Raw genomic sequence first — 7,004 nt, 5'->3', positions numbered from 1 at the left:
CTTGGGCATATTGCTTAACATCTCTGTGCTTTGAGCTATGCACGTGTAAAGTGGGCAATATGATAGAACTTCGACCAAGGGACTGTGGTCAAGTTTAAAGATATCTACACAAAGCAAAGGGTACCTGGAGTCCAACCCATGCACAGCAAGTGCACTAAGACTTGCCACCCCCCCTTTTCAATCAGTGCTGTATCTGTGGAGCTTTGCTCTGTTCAAATCCTGAGAATGAGGATGCACCTCAGGCAGAGTGCTCACCTGGTGTGCTTGAAGCTCTGGGTTTCATGCCCCAGCACCTCCAAAAACCAGGTGTGGTGGTGTACACCTGTAAGCCCAGCCCTTGGGAGATGAAGGCAGGAGAATTGGGAATTCAAGGTTCAGGGGCTGGAGAAGACAGCTCAGTGGTTAAGAGCACTGGCTGTTCTAGAGAACCAACACCCACATGACAGCTCACAACTGTCTGTAACTCGGGTTCCGAGAAACCCAAGCCTTCTTCTGGACTTTACACACATATGGCCCACAGACATACACACAGGCAAAGCACATAAAATAAAATTAAAGTAAGTCAGAGAGAGAGAGAGAGAGAGAGAGAGAGAGAGAGAGATTATCTGTGGCTGCATAGCAACTTTGAGGCCAGCCTAGTCTACATGTGGTCCTGTTTTGTTTTGTTTTGTTTTGTTTTGTTTTGTTTTGTTTTGTTTTGTTTGCATATTATAGTACCAGAATCAAGGACTCAGCCTCTAGGAGCCTGGGCTGGGTCATCTACGGTGAGGAGGGAAAGAAGTGGTAGAGCGAGCCTAGCTCTGTCCCAAGCCTCCCAGGTCTGAGACCTGAGGTCACGGCAGTGGGCGCTGTTTGGGGTAAGCAGCAACTGACTCCCTGTCCACCCACCTCGATTTCTTTCTTACCGAACTCTGTAGAGACACAGGGACGGCTCTAGGCCAAGCCTCACAGGTACTCCAAAACCTTGGTCACGTATCTGAAAAGCTGGGTCAGCCACATACGTGGTATTAGTCCTCAGAATGAGCTAGTGCACAGCGGGGAGAGGCCGTGAATGCCCCTTCTGCAGTCATTGCTCTCTCACCACGGGGTCCAAATTACCTGGAGGAAACAGCTGAAGGAGAGAAAGGTTTGTTTGTGCACAGTTTCAATCCATCAGGAGGGAGGGTGTGACAGAGTGACCTCTCCACCGCGGCCATCCCATCGGAGGTGAGGTGGCTGCTTGTTCACAACCTGGACCAGGAAAGATGGAGGCCAGCGCTCCTCCAGCTTTCCCGGCTTCTCCGTTATCCTATCCAGGCCCTCGGCACACAAGGTGTTGATGCCCGCGTTCATAGCGGGTCCCTCCCACTCAGTTGGTCTTCTCTGGGAGACTTTCACAGAGGTGCTCACAGGTGTGCCTCGACCTCCTTGCTGATTCTAAATCTAGCTGACAGTGAAGACAGACTCTCCCAGAGCCCCCTGTCTCAGCCTCGAATGACTGGGGAACGGAGCCAGGGTTTCTCAAGCCCTCCCGTAGGGACATCTGGATAGACGAACCGCCTACCACTCTCTTGAGCCTTTGAGGCTACAACTCAGGTTATCAGTACCCCCTTCCCTGGTGTCCAAGGTCCAGAGGATGATCGCGGTCTGACTCAGAACCCTCTAAGGCCCATCAGCAGCCCGCCCGCCTGTGATCTGCTCTCTTTAAGCCTGCAGAGTGCGGAAAGCCGACTTCAGATGGAAGTAAAGGACACCCTCTCTGGGAAGCCTTCTCAATTGTGCACTGTCACCCATCCTGCCCCAAGAACCTCAACACTTAGCCCTGTTCTTCCTTGAGCTTGGCACACAGAAGACACCAGGCTGCATCCATGGCCTTCCTTGCCTCTCCCCCGCCCCCTAGCCCTAGTCCCTCCTGGCACTTTGGGGAATGATCTGTAGCTTCCACCCACTCTCCAGGATCGCAGCTGCCGGCTGTGTGGTCGATTGCTTAGCATCCGCCTCTGGGAAGGTCTGTCCGGGAGGCAGACACCCACTGCCTCATGTCCTGATGCGTTCCACCGACTTCAGTCTTCTGTCCCAGATCACTTCACCTCGAGGTCCTCTGCCTAAAGCCCCCTTCAGGGCCCCTCGGCTTTCCTATGCTACTGCCATCATCTGGCTTGCTGTTACTAGTTCCTCAAGGCCACTTTCTGAAGCACCGAGTGGAGCTTCTCACCCTCTGAGGGGACAGAGGGCCAGGGCTCCCTCCTTCTTCCTTCTCTTACTACATCCCATCTTCCACATTATGCTGAGTGGCACTGGGCTATGTGACTCCTGAGCAGGGACCACATCTTCCCCACTTTTGTGTTTTATTCAGAGCGCATGCTACCGATGGGAGCTTAACATGCAGCTAATATTTATTCAGAGCTTACCATGGGAGGACGGCAAGTGCGTTTTCACGTTATTTTATTTAATTATCAGAACAAGTACCTCAAGGCAGATGACGATGCCCCACTTTTCAGACAGGGTGGGAAGTTGTCACCTTCCTGGAGTCTCACTGCTAGGAGGCATTAAGATTGTGGTCTGATCTGCAGGGACCACACCCCCAGTCCATATGACACCCATCCCTGCCATCCCTGAAGTAACCACCTGCATGATCATTGGCAAGGTCACCTCTGCGCTTACTTTCTTGCCACTAAATAAACCCCACCCTGCTGGATAGCTCCGAAGCTGTCCTGATCCTCTCTGAGACATCGTCTTCAGGCAGACCTTCTGACCCTGCCCCTCACCCAGTGGATCTCCCCACAAGTCAGTATCATTTCCCTCTCCCATGATACTCAAGCCTCCACTTCCCTCCCTACAGACCCAGGGTTTTACCATTGGGTCTCTGTGTGTTTGTTGAGCACCTACTGTGTGCCAGACACTTTACAAGAGGCAGAAATCATAACAGTCACAGTCCACCCCAGGACCTAACATCATAGCTAAGGAAATAAAGGCTTTTGGGAAATGGGGGGGGGGCTGTGAAGCACTGAAGTAGAGTGGGCATGAGCCAGTTGGGCAGCCTTTACTGGGTAGTTGTTTTCTGAACAGATACCTGTAGGAACTAGGGAGTAAGTTAGCTCCTAAAGATGAAGCTCCCTGGCAGATGATGCTGATCCAAATGTCCTGAGGTTGGTGTGGAGCATGGGATCTAGAGACACCCAGAAGAACGGGCAGAGGAAGAATAGGACCCATGAGGTGGGTGGCTGGTCAGTAGACCACTCAAAACCATCCTGTCTTCCCCCAATCTGCTCACCCAGATACTTCATCTGTGGGAGCCAGTTCTCTCCTACTGTGTAGGTCTTGGGGATCAAGCTTGGGTGTTCAAGCATGGCAGCAGCTACATGTACACACCAAGCTGTCAATACTTCTGTGTCTTGCCTTCTCTGCCCACAGTAGCTTCCTCCTCCTCTTCCTCCTCCTCTTCCTCCTCTTCTTCCTCCTCCTTCCTTGTGCTCCAGTTCTGGCTGCCCTTTGCTCCTCCTGCCATCCTCTGCCTTACCCTGTGCCCTTTTGATTTGAAATTTTCTCCTCTGTAACTATGTTATTAATTTTCTTTCATGATTTTCATGGGTGGCTCAGCTCCCGGGGAATCCCACACCCGCCCTCAGGCTATGATTCATGGCTCTGGCTAGGGGTGGTAGTCCCCAGGAGAGAAGAAACCTCTCTGCAGGGATTCTTGTCATGGACACCCCCATAGCATAGCTCAGCTTTCTGCTGTCCTTGAGCTCAGAACAAATCACACCCTCAGTTTGTAAGCTGGGTGACCCGTTGCCTCAGCCCCTCAATGCTTGCTAGGGAGGACTTCTTACCTCTAAGCATCTCCTTCTCCCAACCCTGATAAAACTGCCCTGCCTAGAAGAAGGAATGGCACCCTATCAAACCCCAGTAGCCATAGTCCGGCCCTGGATCTCTTAACTTCTCAACGCATTGGACACCCTGCTCAGTTCTAGTGACCACAGAACACTTCAGACATCCTGAAAGTGGTCACCCAGCAACTCCATGCTCTGGCAACATCTAGATACCAGGGCTTCCATAAAGGACAAGAGACAGGATTTGACATCCAGAGAAGAAAGTTGGAAGGGGCAGGAGATACTTCAGATTGTTAGTGAGAGTGTGTCAGTCTGCAAAAATCAGCGCAGTGGAGACAAAACAGGCCTCATGTCTGTGGCCACTTATGTAAGTGGGAGATTACACCTTCCTGGAGGTGAGAGAAACCAATACCAAGACCTGAACAGTACACTTGGAAGGAAACGGCATGTATAGGGGTTCAGAACCGTCACCATTCCCACACTTACAGATGAAGCTGAGCCCAGAGAGGTCAAATCCCTGCATGGGACCACACAGCAAAGAGGCAGCAGAACTGGAATCCAGGCCAGACACAGCTGGCTCCATACCTCTTCTTTCCCATCTTCCAGCTTCCTCCTGGTTGAGAACAATAAAGCCAATGAATACCTGTAATCAAGGGTACCTCACTCTCCTATTGGTTTGCTTTCTGCTGTGGCTGGTAATATTGCCTTGACTGAAATTCTTCCCCTCTCTTGATTACTTGTAACCCTTTCTTCAGGCCTTTGGGGGGCGGTATCTTCTGGTCACCAAAAGGCCTTCTGAGCTCCTCTAAGACAGGTCTACATACTGGCTACCCTGGGCATGTCTGTCCTCTTTTTTTTTTCCACTCAGAAAACCCATATTGCAGATCTAGTATATGCCAGGCAACCTTGGACATCAGGCTGAAACACCAAATACAAAATGAAGTGTCACATGAAAATGTGCTAAGTAGAAAAACACAGCCTTTGGTGTCAGATACCCATGGCTTTCCCAGGTTGGCCATGGTATACCAGATTACTCGGCCTCTTGTCAGGCTCTCCAATTTGAGTATGTAATCTCATCCGTGTCCCTAGCCCTTCGGCATATTGTCTGGACCAATTTGGATTTTTACATCGGCAAAGGAATTCCTTTTCACCGTGTACCTACTGTGTGCTGAGCTGTGCTCTATAGGTTGGAAATACAGCATGAACACGGTGGATAAAATCTCTGCCTTCCTGAGATTTGTATTCTGCTGGGAATAGAATGGAATCAAATGAATGATTTGCATCTCTAATTAATTAATTAGCATGCAGAGAAGAGAAAGGAAGAGGGTGTGGAGCAGAGAGGTCTCAGAACATGGCAACCAGCACCGTGACAGAGCTGGAGGCCTCAGCTTCCCACTCCCCACAGCAGCATTCATACCTGCTCCTTCCTCACACATGGTCATCTCGACGTGGGTACCTGTGCTTACCCAGCTTTCCCCGCGTGCTCCTGACCCCTGCTTTCCATCCCGAGTTCCCCTATGCTGGGCCAAGTGACTCCATCACTGGCTTGGGAACCAGTCACGTCAGCCTTGCTGTCACCTGTCCCAGAACTGGTTGACTCCTTCCCATCAGGATGTTTCTTCTGCCCCAGCATCTTCTCCAAGGCTTCTGGACACTTCCCACCATCGTGTTAGCATCCACCACACTGTGTTGTTATGCTTCCTTCTGACTGGTTAGTCATCTCTTCTCACACGCCTCAACCTTTCACAGACCATTTCCTCAGCCTGGAATATTCTCTCTCTTCTCAGATCCCCACTCTCCTCTATCTTGGCCTAGCTATTTCTGCCTCCCCCACAGAAAATGTGCCCCCGTGTGTGTGTGTGTGTGTGTGTGTGTGTGTGTGTGTGTGTGTGTGTTTACTAACTCTAGCTGGCTTTGAAATTCAGTGATCCTCCCGCCTCTGCCTCCCAAGTGCTGGGATCCCTTCACTTTTGCTGAGACTGTCCCTGTCATCAGGAGTTAGCCCAGTACCTGACCACAATAGATGCTTGAGTTTGGATTTTAAAAAAAAAAAAATGAATGAATCAACTTTGTACTTGTGAGTGGCATGACAACGGAGTGTTCAAATATCTGCTGACCTACTTACTTGACCTATGACCTTGGGATCTGACCTTCCTGGGTTCTTGCCCACCTAAAGTCAAGGTTCTTAGCACAGAATTGAGAATTATGTGAACTAAGTGTGGCGTCAGTGTGAACACACTCACACCCAGGAGTTTCTTGGTAAACTGGCCGAGGAGTTGATAGTCTTAATGCAAGGCCCTTCCTCAGAACACTCAGAGGTTGGGTTCAGCCCAGATGATGGATTAGACTCCAGGGTCTGTCACTCCCTAAGTGTGAAAAATGACGCCCGATACTTGCATCTTATAGGTAGCTCTGTTTCCTCACCTGTAAATGGAAGTCAAATGATACTCCTTTAGACGAGGGTTGTAAGATTCAGCATGGGTCAGCACCCAATAAATGTCAACTGGTGCCAGAGCTATTAACTCACAACATGGGTGACCACGGCATAGGCTCGAGCCCCCGGTTCTTGATGAATGAAAAGACGAGTTTCCAGAAAGGTTAAGTAACTGTCCAAGGTCAAACAACGAGGAAACGGCAGCCTTGTACTTCAAGGCCAAGTCTGCTGTGCCCAAATCCCATGTTATTTCCACTCCATCAAAGAGGCAGCTCAAAATAGGCCGGTGGCATTTCAGCTAATTTTCTCTAAGCCCTTCCCAAGTAACAAACTGTAGTCACACAAAGCCTCTCCCTAGACATCCATTCAGCAGCCACTAAGCACAGGTGCCTGGTGAGCCCAGAGTAGCAAATAGAGCCTGAGCAGAGCCAGCTCTCCCAGGTGGCCTTTCTTGCCCTCAGAAGGACCCTGTGACATATAACTCACTTGGAAAGGGGGAGGGCTGTGAGACAAGAAATGTCTAAAGGATGAAGACAGAGAACATTCTGGATGCTAACTGGAGTAAAGACATGAGAGACGACCCCCTTGCTGCATGCCAGGCTCCTTGCTTTCCTTCTGCATATGAAGTCCACAAGCTGCTCAGTCACCGTTTACCAAGAGTCTGCTACAATCTGGAATGTCCTTGGGTCCCAAAGTCATAACAGTGAACACTACTCAGATCTTTCTCTCAAGGGGTTATGAGGCAATGAGGGGGTCATGGC

This window comes from Grammomys surdaster, unplaced genomic scaffold (genome assembly GCF_004785775.1).
Source record: "Grammomys surdaster isolate TR1022 unplaced genomic scaffold, NIH_TR_1.0 342, whole genome shotgun sequence".
In the NCBI taxonomy this organism is placed as follows: domain Eukaryota; kingdom Metazoa; phylum Chordata; class Mammalia; order Rodentia; family Muridae; genus Grammomys; species Grammomys surdaster.
The sequence above is the reverse complement of the archived record's forward strand: the minus strand, read 5'-3'. Positions refer to the sequence as shown.